Below are 15,726 nucleotides of genomic sequence, written 5' to 3' on the forward strand. Positions count from 1 at the left end.
ATCTGTGAAAGAATGGTAATAGCAATATCCCCTTTATCTACATTTTACATGAAATTATTTGTAAAAATGTAAAATTGTATATTTGTATTTGTTATTCTACTTGTATGAATAAGCTTTCCATTCAAATACCAAAGACTACTGCAGGAAGGCCCAGAGAAGGAAAACTCTGATTCCAAAAAACCTCCGCTGCCTTGCGGCATACCTCTTCAGGGGAAAGGCTAGGGGAGTAAACCCCGACAGAAAATCCGGAGCCGGAGTCCCTAAGGCGGTTTGACGTTGTAGTCAACACCGGCAACTCCTGCGGCGCACCTGAAGCCAAGCTGTATTGACTCCGTCTTTCCCTTGGATCCTTCAGCTGCGAAGAGAGGGGGGGTCTGCTGCATGGGCAACAGCAGACCCTCCATATCACCCTGCCCAGGCTCTGTAGCTTCAGCTTCACTGGAGAGGACACTCCAGCGTCATCACAAGATGTCGATTCAACACGGGAGGAGACAGATACCGTGTCGCTCCTGAGTTGGACTGCGCAGCCGTTCTCGGCGGTGCAGATGGACTCTTGAGAAGCTACACCATCGTCTCTCGAGACGGACGGCTGCCGACGACGACTGCAGGAAGGTGAATTATGACGAGAAATATCAGCCAGTATGGGAGAAAGGGACATATTCAGGAATTGTGGGACCTGATGTATAAACAATTTCTGAGAGGGGATACTCTCACTCTCTTAAACAAACAAACAAAAAAGGTACAAAATTGTGCTCACAAAAGTATATGCAAAAGTGAATATTAATTTAGAGTGAGAAAACAATACAATAAATTATAAGAGACTTAAAGATACAGGCCTTGTTCTAGTATATTGAAGCAATTTCCTAGAAATGATCACATAGAAATGCTACTTGAATATAATCTCACTGTTCCTCCTTACCTAGAACCTTCTCAGACTCCTAGTCAGAAACAGTAGTGGAGGAATGAAAGGACATTATATTCTAATGCAAAAGGGAGGAATTTTATTCCTTGTTGGCTTGTGTACAATAGTCTAGCCATTATGTAAGTTTCAGAATTGACTTTAGAGCCTCCTTAACTATGGCAGTGTGGGAAGCATGGTTGTGGATTTAAATTTTATAACAAAAATAGCTCTCAAAGAACACATTTTTCAAAAAATACAATTATTGTGTTAAAATAAGTATTTAGATCCTGCAGTTCTTGAAGCATTGAAGATTGAGTAGATATTTCTATATTCTTATTATGTATACTATAACAATGAGAGACAGAACAAGAGCAAAGCTAGATTTTTATGGAAACTGAATAATAATAATTATTATTATAATAGACATACAAGGTCTATCTGGAAAATGTTAAACCATTGTTAATATAACAAGAACAATTTGTGTGACATCGTGTAACCTGGCAGCCAAGGAGTGCACTGAAATGTGCATGCGTGAACAATGATGACTTCACTGTACTAGTCAATGCGGACAGTAGATGCTGTAGAGTGAATATGTGTACTCTGTGTCCTTTGTATTCAAAATTACTGAGCAGGAGAGTAACAGATCTGCAACAGATTTTGCATCAAACTTGAACGTTCCTCTATGGAAACAATTCAAATGATTCAGGTCACAGCTATAGGCAACTAGTGATTGGCAACTTTATCACATCAATGTGCTGACTACTGCATCACACCTTGTGCAGAGTTTTTTTGAGAAACATCAAGTCACCCAGGTGATTCATCCCCCGTACAGCCCAAATTTGGCACCCTGTGACTTCTGACTTCAAACTAAAAGCACCTTTGAACAGAAAAATATTTCAGACCATCAATGAGATTTAGGAAAATATGATGGGACAGCTAATGGATATTTGGAGAACTGTGTAAGGTTTCAACATGCCTACTTTGAAGGGGACTGAGGCATCATTGTCCCGTGTACAATGTTTCTTGTATCTTGTATCTTCTTCAGTAAAGGTCTCTGCTTTTCATATTACATGGCTGGATACCTTCTGGACAGACCTTGTATGTTCAATACTTACTACATTCCAGAAAATTTTCTTAGCACTTTATATGTATTAAGATATTTAATTCTCTGTTTTGCTGATGACAAAGCTGAGGCACAGAGAGGTTAAGGAACTTGCCCAAGTTCACAAGATAGAAAATAGTAATAAACCCAGGATTCAGACCAGAGAGTCTAGCAGCAGAGTCCAACTCTTCCCATACCACCTCTTAGTAAGAAACTGAGGACTTAATTTTCAAAATCTTCAGTAGATTACAGAAGCCAAATCAAACATGCAGACCAAATCCAGAAAATATTGAACTGGCTGTGTTACACAAGTTCAGTTCTGACTTGTTTTCCAGTCCTGTATTGTCCCTCCTAAGTGTACAGCTTCTGTATATCTAAAAATGAACATTAAGAAACATGCTTCGTTTTGTTAATAATAGCCATTCTAATAGGTATGAGATGGTGTCTCTTTGTAGTTTTGATTGGCATTTCCTAGTAGCTAGTGAAGTTGAGCATCGTTTCATATATTTGTTTGCTATTTGTGTGTCTTCTTGGGAAAGGTGTCTGTTCAGGTTGTCTGTCCATTTTTTTAATTGGATCATTTGTTTGTATTCCCTAAGTGTACATTGTAGCATACCATATAACCTAGTGAAACTTGAACTTTTTGACTTCATTCATGTAATTAATAATCATTTATTTATAAACTTTGATATCTTTATATTATAACATAGAACAAGGATCTGCATAAAAATAAATATTGGCTCTCCATTTTATTTATTACTTATATTGTATTACATATGCTACTCTTCCTTGTTAGATAAAGAGTTTTTCACATAATCTGATCTTTATATTAGCTTCCTGTTATTATTGAGAAAGAATATAATGCAAATAATTTGAGGAAATATTATAAATTGGTTAAAAAGGAACACAAAAACTTCAATTTACCCATTATAGTTCTAATAAATGACTACTATATATGATAATAAATTGTTAACTTGCTTTGGGATATACTGGGGACTTACAGGAGAAGGGAGAAGTAGAAAATGTGGATGCACCTTAGGACAATAAACTTAAAACATATTTGTGAAAATGTGATACACATGTGAGCAACCTTAGAACCATGCCAAGAGTATACAGAAGTGTGAGATAAGTGGGGAAGAGTTGCTTAGTAAAACGTGTATGCATGTGGTGAAGGGATGTTCTCAGTCACTTTGGGTTTCTGAAGGATGTAAAGTTTCATCCAGCCCTGGGGAGGAAAAAGAATGATCACTGCTTTTTCCCTACTGGTTGTTAGGGAAAAACTGGGAGATAATTCCAGGTAGAAAAATAGTGGAATAAAGAGCATAATGTCAACAACTTGTGGACTTCATTTGTATAGGCAGTTGTTACAGTCTTTAGGGATGCATAATTGATCATAATGATATAATAGATAATATCTTTTCAATGAATACAGTTACTTTATCCGTTTCATTTGAAAACGTATACATTGTTTGGAGAGCTCCTCAGTGCATTCAGTGCAATGCAAAGAAATAACTAAAGGCAAAGCCTACCACAATATTTATATAAAACCTAAACATTAGTTTAACATGTAGTCTAGTGTTGAGGTACTATTCTAAGTAGTTCTTGACTGAGAGATGTGTTTTATTAACAGAAACCTTATATTTATTAAATATAAGGGCTTAATCGGGCTGAAGAAATCAGCTATGTAATGTTTTAGTAGATTATAAAAAGATTTAATGACCAGTGACTGATTCCTATTTCTTTTTTCATTGCTGATAACATAGCAATGAAATTGCTGCCAGTATTGCTTTCTGTAACTTTACTAAGAATCATTGTTTTAAAAAAGGCTAAAAAAATGAGATTAAGATGATTTGGTTATATAAGCTTTGCCTGATCCTGTTTAGAGTCACTTTGGGGATCTGCAAGTTTTTATTCCAACGTTATGCCATTTGAAACCCTTCTGTGGCATAAACATTCCATTATATAGAAAAGCAGACACATATACAAACTTAACTTGGCAGAAATATATGTTTGCAGCCAACAGACTGTGCACAGTAAGCCCAGAATGAAATATAATCAGGGGTCTGATGCTGACATGGTAAGAAGGCTATGGTCTCCTTAAAAAGTGATGAAAATGTTTTCCCTCAGAAATTAATTACAAAGAAAAAGGAGGGGAGAAAGCTCCAATGTTTCCTCTGGAAATGTATGCTTAATAATTGTTTAATGATCATATTTGTAGAAAAACTACCAAAACAAATTAAGTGCATCTTTTGCATTTTGAAGCCTGCGCATAATGAGTCAGGGAGTTATGCAGACTGACCACTCAGAGGTCACCAACATACTACTTGTCCATCAGTAAACTTGCCACATCCCAGGGCCTGGTCCTCAGTCTTTCAGGATCAGCAGTTTGTTTTGTGCAGCACACCAAGAGTTCATGGGTCCCACACAGCTGGACACCCATTCATCACATTCACAGAGAATGCTACATTAAACATCAAATGATGATTTATTAACATACAGTGAAAAATACAAATGTTGACCAGTTCAGAACTTTCCATTTAGCCTAACCAAAGCTTTTTTCTGTTTTTCATTTTAACAAAGCCCCTACATCTATTTTCTCCACAGATGACTAATAACATCTGTTATGATGGGTTTTGCTAGTTTAAAGAAAATGTAGTCAATTTGTTTTTGCATGGTTATCCTTATACAGCACTAATGATCTCTAAGGTGGTTTTCAACTTTACCTTTTACTGGACATCTCCAAATATATTTAAATATATTTATTAATACTGTAAAATGAGCAAGCAATAGAGATCCATGTCTGTTTTACTACAGGTGCACTAATGTGACACAGGGAGTATATATTCAGCAGGATGTTTCCTTAGTGTATTAAAAGAAGAATATGGAAATCATCTGTTGAAATTAACTAGACAACAAATGAATAAACTTCCACGTGGTATAAAATTTATTTTTCTCAATTAATGTCTCTATTTGATCACTATTAACTTCAACTGGTCTACCTGACCAAGGAGCGTCATTCAGTGAGAACTCTCCAGCACAAAACTTCGCAAACCACAGTTGATATGTTTCATCTGTCACAAAACCTTCTTCATACACTTCACAAATCTTTTTTGCATTTCAGTTGTGTTTCATTCGTGAAATAATAAGGCATAATATGCTGAAAATATTGCATATTTTCTTCCATCTTCAATATTAAAATAACTATACAAAAGTTTACCAATTTTGGTAAAGTTTTTAAAAATACAAGCTAATATGGCAGCTTTCACAATATAATCTAACAAAATTGTTCTGAATGAAGTTAAAGACAACTAAGTGCTACTAGAGTCATCTAATGGAAAAAAAAATGAACTGTTTTGCCAACCCATACTTGCTAAATATGCACTATTTACAAAACTCTTTTCTATATGTTAAGGGTGAGTTAAATATGAAATGTATTACTTTTAAGAAGAATTATGGGGTAGTTGGTTATACTTCAATAAATGTAAAAAACAACAGTTCTGCAAACAACTGTTTATTAGCATGTTTAAAGCATCTAAATCCTCAATGAAATACTAATAAATAAAGAGTGGAATTAATAGTGAGTATTCTGCAATAAAAGTTTTTGCATCATTTAGAATGAAGAGAAGGACATAAATTGAGGGCCCACTATGTATTTTATGTATTAGGTCTGTCCAGAAAAAGTCCAGCCATTGTTAATATAATGAAAACAATTTGAGAACCATCCATGTAACCTGGCAGCCAAGGAGAGTGGACTGGAAAGCACATATGTGAACAATGATGACTTTTCCATATTAGTCAGTGGAAAAGGTAGAAGCCATTGAGTGAGCATGTGTACTGTGTGATCTTCATGTTCAAAATGACTGAGCAATAGAGCAACAGATCTGCATCAAATTTTACATTAAGCTTGAACATTCCTCTGTGGAAGCTATTTGGATGATTCAGAAGGCCGCAGCTTTGGGCAACTGGTGATTGGCAGCTTCATCAGGAAAACATGCTGACTCATGCATCACACCTTGTGCAGTGTTTCAGCAAAACATCAAATCACCCAAGTGACCCTGCCCCACTAAAGCCCAGACGTGGTGTCCTGTGACTTCTGACTTTTCCCAAAACTAAAATCACCTTTGAAAGGAAAAAGGTTTCAGACCACTGATGAGATTCAGTAAAAAAGGACAGGACAGCTGATGGTGACTGGGAGAACTGTGTGAGGTCCCATGTGCCTACTTTGAAGAGGACTGAGGCGTTATTATCCTATGTACAATGTTTCTTGTATCTTGTATCTTCTTCAATAAATGTCTCTATTTTTCACATTACATGGCTGGATACCTTCTGGCCAGACCTCATGTGTGAATTTAGTTACTGTTCTAATGGGAGTTTTAACCTAAAGAATCAGTCTCAGAAATCCTTTCTCCTAACTCAGAGCTGCTCTCCTGGCTGCCCACCTCTGCCTAGGACACCTTTGCCCACCCTGCCTCACCCCTAACTGTTGACCTGTTTAACTCCTGCTCATTCTTCATATCCCAGCTAATGAACCCTCTTCAGAAAGCCTGCTGCTCGCTACTTAAAACTGAGACTTAGATGCCTCTCTGAAGGATAGATGATTTCTACTTCATGCTGGAAATTCTCACTGACTCACCCTCACTGACTAGCCCTGTTCATTTTCTCCTCAATAGGCTGTAAATTCCAACAAAGTGGAAGGAATGTGTTCATTTTGAACATAGTATCATCAGAGATTAGCACAGTGCAGAGTATGTTTCTCAGTAATAAAGCAGTGATGAACAAATGCATCTAGGGATTTTATATAAAATTATCAAATAGGCACTTCATAGTAAAGAATGTAGAAAATTGAAACAAAGAATTTGTTTATGTTAGGAATCATAGGACAAATAAATATATTGGTTGGGAGGGATGTAATATTATTTAAATTATTTCTCAAATGATAGGTAGTAGTAAGACATGGCATGGTATTTGTTGGGGAGGTTGTAAACCTAAAATATATTGCACCATGCTTTCTGGCTTGTGTAGAATATCAACATAGAAATCATGATTAGGAACAGATATTTCACACCAGTCTCCTAAGTATAAACTGAGTGTTCTTGCTTCTACTAGTCCTCATAGTGTAGTTAGCTATGCACTTACCTAATTTGGTTGGAAAAAAGAGTGGCCATTCATAAAAATGATTGCTAATAATGCCTTAATGAACAGTGCACCCTCTGTCTTTTTTTTTTTGTTTGTTTTTTCAGAATTAATTGTTTTGACTCAGAAAAAGATACAGAATAAAGGCTTATTTTGTCTGATTTATGGGGCTTTTAAATTGCAGACAACTTTTCCAATCAAGAAGCAGGATTGTGTTTTTAAGATTCACTGTCAGTAATGAGGACCCAACATGAAGCTATTATTGCACATGGATTAGAAATACAGTTAAATAACTTCCCTTTTATATTGCTACCCACATGCAGTATAAAAATGTATTATTTTTATAGGTATTTGGTTACTTATAATAAATATTAATTTAAAAGTGGGCAAAAGAGGATACTTGGCTTCAAATAATAAGAGAAAAATATTGAACTTGTTTTATTACATCTGTTATCCACTTCTTTAAAGTCTGACTTTTCTTAAACTGGTATTATACTACATATATATTAGTTTCATCTACTGATATGTGTGTTTATGATAATGTGTTTAGAATTATGGACATATATGGACAAATTGACACTGATATATGTTAATTATAAAATATATTAGGCATAAAAATATAAATTATATAATAGGCACTTATTTTTATACCACCCAGTCTCAGAAATAAAACTTTAAAGTCATTATAAACCCATTTGTTTGTCTAATCCCTTATCTTTCCTAAGAATTAATTTTCATTCTGAATTTGTCTCTCTTTATTGTTGTAATAAATATATTTAAACAACATATAGCATTGGCTATATATTCTTAAATTAACATGACTCACACTACAAAAATATTTAAGCAACTTAGTCTTTGCATTTAACATATTTTTGTAAATATAAGACTTGAGGCTCCGTTTATTTACTTTTGCTACTTAATGACATTCCATTTTACTTGTTCATCTATTATAATACACTTGGGTTATTTTTTTAATTATTAAAATAGTGATCATGAGTTTCTCGTACATGCCTTGTGCACACACATGAAACTGTTTTTAGAGTTATATACCTTGACTGATATTGCAAAGAACTTGAATCTTCATCTGTATTAGATGTTGTTAAATTATTGTTAAATTAATTCTCTGAAGTTATTTCAACTGTTAACACTTCTACTAGTTGTAAGTAAATACTGTGTCCTCTTCATGTTTCCTCTACCACACTTAATATTTTCAAGATTCCAAATTTTTGCCATATCTATTGGATATGAAATAATACACCAACGAACCATTTCCTGATTACTGTGGACATGGGTGAGGAGTTTGGAGAGGTTCAAATTTATTCTTTCATGAAATACTTTCTCAAATAATTTGGTTTTTAAAAATATTTTGCTTTTTATTTATTAATTTCTATGAATTCATTATATGTCTAGATACTAATTCTCATGTATGCCTTTAATATATATTTTCTGCAAGTCTGCCAATTCTTTTCACTTGATATAGAGTGAATACATAATATTGTTAGAAATTTTCTGCTAAGTTTACTAACGTTTTACTTTCTATAGTATTTAACAGATTATGTTAGTTTTTTGTTGTTAAAGAGGGTTCTAAATGTTTAAATGAATAAACTAATTTTTATCACCATTGACTGAATATTCTGTCCTTCCCACCATGAATTTTCACTATCTATCTCGATATAGAAGGGAAGAATATCTTAGAATATCAATTAATATGTTTGTATATTTAACTGCATTTTAAGCTAAAACAAGAAGAAATGAGGACTAGCATATATCATAATTGTTTTAGCAAAAATAAAAATTACTGGATAAGATAGCTAATAACTTTATGGTCCTAAAGACCATGAAGATAAAACAAATATAGATATCTGCAACACTGAGGCATGTAAAGTTGAACTACAATATGAGTTGATGAAATTAGAAATATTTTTTAGAAAATAATATTTTGCATTGGTTTCTAAATAACTAAAAGGACTAGAAAGAGAAGCTACTATTCAAAAAACTTTTTTAAAGTTTTTAAAATGACAACACATAAGTAACAATGGACATTAATTGCAGTAAGATGACTTGCTCCTGGTGGGAGCTTAGCTAGCTTTTAATAATTCCATTAAAAACAAACAAACAAACAAAAACCTCTTGTAATGTGTCTTTTAAAAATTGAGTTTGTAGGAAAAATATGCATTAATTTTTATTACTTCATAAAATAGTATCATTAAGTTATATCTGTAGCTAATACATCTAATTTTTACCTATGACCAAAGAACAAAAGCAATTATAAGAAAACATCTTAAATTAAAAGAATTGGAGAATTGTGCAAAATATATAGTAATGTAGTAGGCAAATTTACCACAAAATATAGTTTACCTTTTCGTGTAAAAATATTAAAATTAATATGAAAGTTCTTGACTATGACATGTAGCCTATTAAGTATTATTGCTAATAAGATACATATTCTTTTGTAACATTACTATCGTTATTCTTATGAGACTTCTTTTGTGAACAAAAAAATGAAGTAAAATGTTTTATTAAGATTCATACATTTGATCACCATGTGGTCTTGTGTACATTTATTACTTTACGATCAGAAACAATAATTTGAAATATTACAGGGCTAATATTTATACACAGTAATTTATTCATGTCTTAGAAATTCCTATCATTACAATTCTTCAAAATAATTCATTGAACTTCTGGTGTTTGACTAGTCAGTGGCATTAATGTATAATGTCTTTTGAGCTAAGACACAATGATTTTTTTTCAAGTTAGTTCAATTATTGGAAAAATAGACAAAAGTGTATTTAAGTATCAACCACTTTGCCATCTTTTACAGCAGTATACTTTAAAATATTCAGCAATTTGTCTACCAGAGGGTTATGTATTACTCCATTAGATATGTAAACACACTTAATTGGTTATATTCACAATAATTTTATAGGACATGATGGAAATATATTGGCAATGTATCATTATATGCCCAACATTTGTTCTGTGGTAATTATTTTATTTTTGTTGCCATTGAAAAGTATTGAGCAATATAATTTTTGTTAAGTAGGCTAATATTTCACCAATCCACTGCAGTTTTCTTCAAACCAGTTAGAAAGTCATTCTTAGTTCTTTACTCATAGAGTCATAGTGAGAATTAAGTGAAAATAATTAATGTTGTTATACAATCAGTTAAAATAAAATGAAAGATAACTGTTAATCATAAAGCCATGGTTCCTTCCAGGGTTGCATTTCTTTCTAAACCCATTACTTATTTATATATATATATATATATATATATATATATATATATATATATGTAGACATACCATCTTGTAGTTACAATTTTGTATTAAGCTTAAACAGTGTGTTTTATAAAATAAATTTCCATGATGCTAAATATGGACTTTATACTTTTCATATTTAGGGTCTATATATCAAATAACATGTGAATATTTATATTTGTTTTTGGATATTTTAATTTTTTTCAGTATCATAAATAATTCTGCCAATAACTTTTCCTTCCATTTCACTGTTATTAGAGTGCTTCATGATTTTAAAATCAAGTTTGACTGAAAAAAAAATCACTTAATTGTTGTTTAAATTGTAATCTGATAACATTTGATGTTAAACATACTCTCTTCCACTTGTATACTAATTATATTTCTATTGTGTGAATTGTTTGTGTTATTCATCCTTTAGATTTGCTTATATGTTTATCTATAATGTATCTGAATATATTTCTTATCAATTTCATAAATGATTTATATAACATAAAACCTGTGGCCATAGGTGATCATAAATATTTTTTACATAGGCCATAAACTTCTTAATTCTGAAAACAGGGTTTCAGTTTCTGAGTAGTAAATTCTGTCTATCAGTGGCTTTCTAATGTCTACTACCACTTCAAAGCTTAAAATTGCCATCTCTTAGGAGAGTTTATAAATATTCAAATATATTTTAATTTTTCTACTTTAAATATTTTAAATATTAACTCTTAATAAAATTAGAATTCATTTTGTGTTTATCTATACGTGGAATTTCCATTTTTGGTTAATTTAAAGACCAGTACATAAAAGATTCCTTATTTTATTCTCATATGTTATGACATACCCATTTTAAGATACTATAAATATACAGTTCAATCTACTTTTAGCTTTTTATTCTATTTATTTCTATATTTATTTTCAAATACCAGAGTTAATTTTATCTACTTTGGTGCTATTTCTTAAGATTAAATTAAATGTGTTACAACTAATATATTTACATTTTCTTTCATGAGTTTTCATTATTTAAATAATTCATAATTTAATACCCTGATTTGTTCAACATAAGAGTTAAAATATGACAGTTCTTTCAGAATTACAAAAGTTAATATTGGGTATGAAATTTGAATTTATTCAAACTATGGGAATTAATGAATTTATACCATTTCAGGAACATTTTTTCAACTTTTTACTCATTTTAGTAAGATGGTTTTATGGAATTTTAAACTTTTGATTTAGGGGACAATGATATTCATTTTGTAAATTAACCACTGATAAGCATTCAGTTGTAAGGGACAGGATTGTTTTCCTTTAATAAATTCTTCTGAAAAATTACAAATAAAAATATTATTGTGTCAAAAAAGTTTATATTCTACTGAACAATTTTATAATTGGAAAATAGCTGGCCTTAAAATCTTATATTGAACCCAAACTGCTCCTTTAAATTAGTGGCTCTTCACTCGTTTGGTCTGTTTCTAAATTTTAGAATAATGTTATACAAGGTTTAGATTAAATTAGAAAGAAAAATAGTTCATTTTATAGAGAGGTTTTCAGGAACACTTGCATGTGTATGTGATAGGACTATAGTTGAGAGGAAAAAAAGAGAAGAAATATTTTCTAAAATGGGATGACTTCATGAAACTGCTCAGTCTGCACAACAGTATCATGTATTTTACTTGAATGAAGTTGTTAAACAACATCTCTGTTTACATATACTCTTGTGTGGTTATCAACCCAATCAAAAACTCACTCATTGTTTTTTAATTCACAAGTGATTAGCAAATGCTGAGACATCACCTTATCTCACTAAAACACGGGTACCAACTCAGAGTAAATATTTTGGTAAACAATTATTCTGTCCTTGCATATTCAGCAGTGTGCTAAATTATGCATAATCTTGCATAAGTAATAAGTGAAGGTAGCTTAAATTCCATCTTTTTTTTTAACCTGACCTATTTCTTTCGGTGCTGTTTGCTGCTTAAATCATGTATGAGCTTTCTGTAAGGCTTCAATGAGTAGCTCGGGTAGAGAAACTTAAGTAATAAATTTCAGGAGAAGACAAGTTTTTTGACAGGCATAATGCAACACAGACAGGGTCTGGAACTCACACTCTGGGAATTTAGAGCAATCCTTGCAAAGCAGCTTTTCCCTGTTACATTAATAGAGAAAATGAAGTATGAAAGTCCTCAGGAATTACTGCTAGGTGTAATTTAAATAATTTACCAGAAGACAGTTCAGCACATGCATAGAACAGGGGCATACAGAGTTTTCCATAAGCAGTTTATAAATAAACTATATTCTGCTAAAGTAAGTCAGGCATAAATTATCATGATTCCTTTTGTGGCTGTACCTCGTTCCTCATTGTAATAGTTATTTTTTTTTTAAATTCTGGGTTATGACCTTCTCCTGGAAATCACAGACATTGCCTGTCTTGTACCTTGCTTATGAGCTTCCTTATGGATCATGATTTGGTGGCTGTGAGATCAAAGTAAAATTACTACTGCTGGAAATTTTTAAAAATTACATATCTATAAACAGAATTGTAAAACAATTTCTCACCCTGATTGGGGGCAGGGGCTGAAATGTGGCCAAAAACTATCAAGGAGATACCATTTTATGAAACCTTTACACCTTCTATACAGAGAAAAAAGGGATATAGTTTCTACTTTTAGCCTCAAATATTGTGCTTTAAATTACCAGGCTGAAATAAAAACGCCAGAAGAAACATATAACAAAGTCTAAAAATTATGCAGAAATTATTTGTAAAACTGGCATGTGGAGATTAAAAAGTTTCTACTCCACAGAGCCTTGAGTTTTAAAGAGCAGATGGGCTACAATGGAAGTCAAGGTGCTCCTAAAACACACTGTTAGTGCTTTGGAAAGAAATTTTGTTTGCTCTACTCCTAAAACATCAAATTATAAACCAGCATTCTGTAACTTTTACTTTCATTTAGCTTTCCTTTGATACAGAAAATAAAATCCTTGGGAAAAAATAGTAAACAGTGAAGAGCAATGTTCCTGTTGTGATGTTACATAAGAAACACAGAAAAATAATGTTCATCCTCATAAGTATTCTTTTAAAATACATAAACCACACTTCCCTAGGTCCTTCTCTCTCTCCCTCTCCCTCACTATCTCACTCTAGATATATATCTATATATCTATATCTATAGATGTATAGTATATAGATTGTATATATTATATATCTACATCTACAGAAAAAGTTATATATAAGTTAAAATTTTGTCTGGGAATGCATGCTTAACATACAGGTGCCATAATCAGATCTTAAGTGCTTCCTGGAGGATATATGGGGAACATAAGAAAATATATTGCAACAATTATGCTTTTATTTTCAGAGTTGATTTTGTAATAATGGCTTCATAATTTGAAAACACCTGTTAATAAAGGAAATGCTTTTCTGAGCCTTCATCTACAATGTGGAATGAAAGTACAGTTTTATTTGTCCATGTCTGTAATGGAGAGGAAAGACTTGATATAGTTGTCATTCTGACATTTAGATCTGGGCTGCGATTTAGTTATATTGTTGTTATATGTGATTCTATGTCTTTATGGTAGTATATAGGTTGTGATGATGGGTTTGCATTAGGAAACTTGACCCAAGTTATGAGATGAAGAGTTTCTGAGGAACTAATGTTCAACATGGTGACTATAGTTAATAATTCTTGATTGTGTCCTTGAAATTTACTGAGAGAGTAGATCTTAAGCATTCTCACCAAAAAATAAAAATCAAAAGTAACTATGTAAAGTGATAAATGTATTAATTAACTTGATTGTGGTAATCATCTCACAATAAACACATCAGATTACCATGTACACTTGAAATATATTACAATGTTATTACTCAACTATACTTCAGTTAAACTGGGGCAGGGGAGGAAATACTGACCTAAAACCCTAAAATTGGCAACTTTGCTAATGTAGGTTGGAATCTCAAATATCAACTCAATGCTATAAGTAACAAAATTAAATAGCCAAAATAGACATGTAGCCTATAGAAAAACTGAGACATTTGTATTGAGAGAAAATGAGAAACACCCTAAGGCTTCTCTGGATTGCACTTGCCTGAATTGAAAAAGAAATAAAAAAGTTCTAATACATTTTTGCCTTTGATAGGCAATCAAAATCAACAAGTATGAACTTATAATGAAACTATTGCTAAAATATTTTACCTATGTGCATCACTCACACAGGTGAGAACATTCTTATATTGCTATTGTAAATGCTGGTCTTACAGTATCATTTGCATAATGTTAAAAGTTTTTGCAGTTTGGTAAGGACATTTAGAAAAGTCTTAAAAAATACTATTCTACTATCCAAAAGAAGAAATGTAAAGTATAAATGTTGTAATAAGCATTTACATAATGCTAATATTCATATCCTTATAAGAATAAAATTTGATTCTATGGGTATGAGATTTGGGTACAGTCCTTGTTGATGGGATGTGGGAGGCACATTTAGTCAGGGGAAAAGATATTAGTAATACCTTGTGCTGCTGAGGGACAGAATCCCCCATTGCACCACCAGAAGAAATCTTGCAAAATAGGAGATATTAAGATTCCCTTGGGCTACTTGAAGATGGGGGTATATATCAAGACAAAGAAAGTAGTCAGATTAGCCAAAGAACATATATGCATGTATGCACAGCCCATGTACACAGATAACAATGTGGTGAAAGACGGGGGGTGGGGGCATGGTAAGAGCTGACTGGAGGAAACAAAGGGAGGGGGGTGAATTGGGGACATTTGTAACAGTGTCAACAATTTAAAAATGTATCAACCTAATCAAAAGTAGAAATTTAGTAAATAGTATTTTGTAAGTTTTAAAGTAATCCTGTATAAAGATCCAGGAAATACTGTTTTAGTATCATTTCCGACCCCATTACAGCCTTTAAGAACTCTGCTTACTTTTATCTGTTTTTTAACTTAATACACCTTAAAACAAAGATAAAAGAAAGAAACAGAACCATAAAGACATACCAATCTCACAAAAATAATATTTTCTTTGGAATATAGACTGGCACATTGTAGAGACTGAATAAAGGTAGACTGAGTAGATCAGTTTTTTCTATCCAATTTTAGTATAATCTTTCCCTAAAAAAATGAGCTAAAGAGTCAAGAATATTCTCCTCCTATTCATGCTATCTTTCTGCAATTAAATTTTAGTTTAATTACAGAAATGTTGGTAGCAAAAAATATCATGTTTTTTATCCATTCATGTTTTACTTCAAGGAATTTTGATAGGTATAGAGTACCATCCATTGAGTCTACTGTGTACCAAGAGGAACTGGAGGTTGTTTGAAATTACAGTAGTCCCTCTCTCTATCG

The sequence above is a fragment of the Furipterus horrens genome, unplaced genomic scaffold, assembly GCF_987537825.1.
Source record: "Furipterus horrens unplaced genomic scaffold, mFurHor1.1.pri manual_scaffold_6, whole genome shotgun sequence".
In the NCBI taxonomy this organism is placed as follows: domain Eukaryota; kingdom Metazoa; phylum Chordata; class Mammalia; order Chiroptera; family Furipteridae; genus Furipterus; species Furipterus horrens.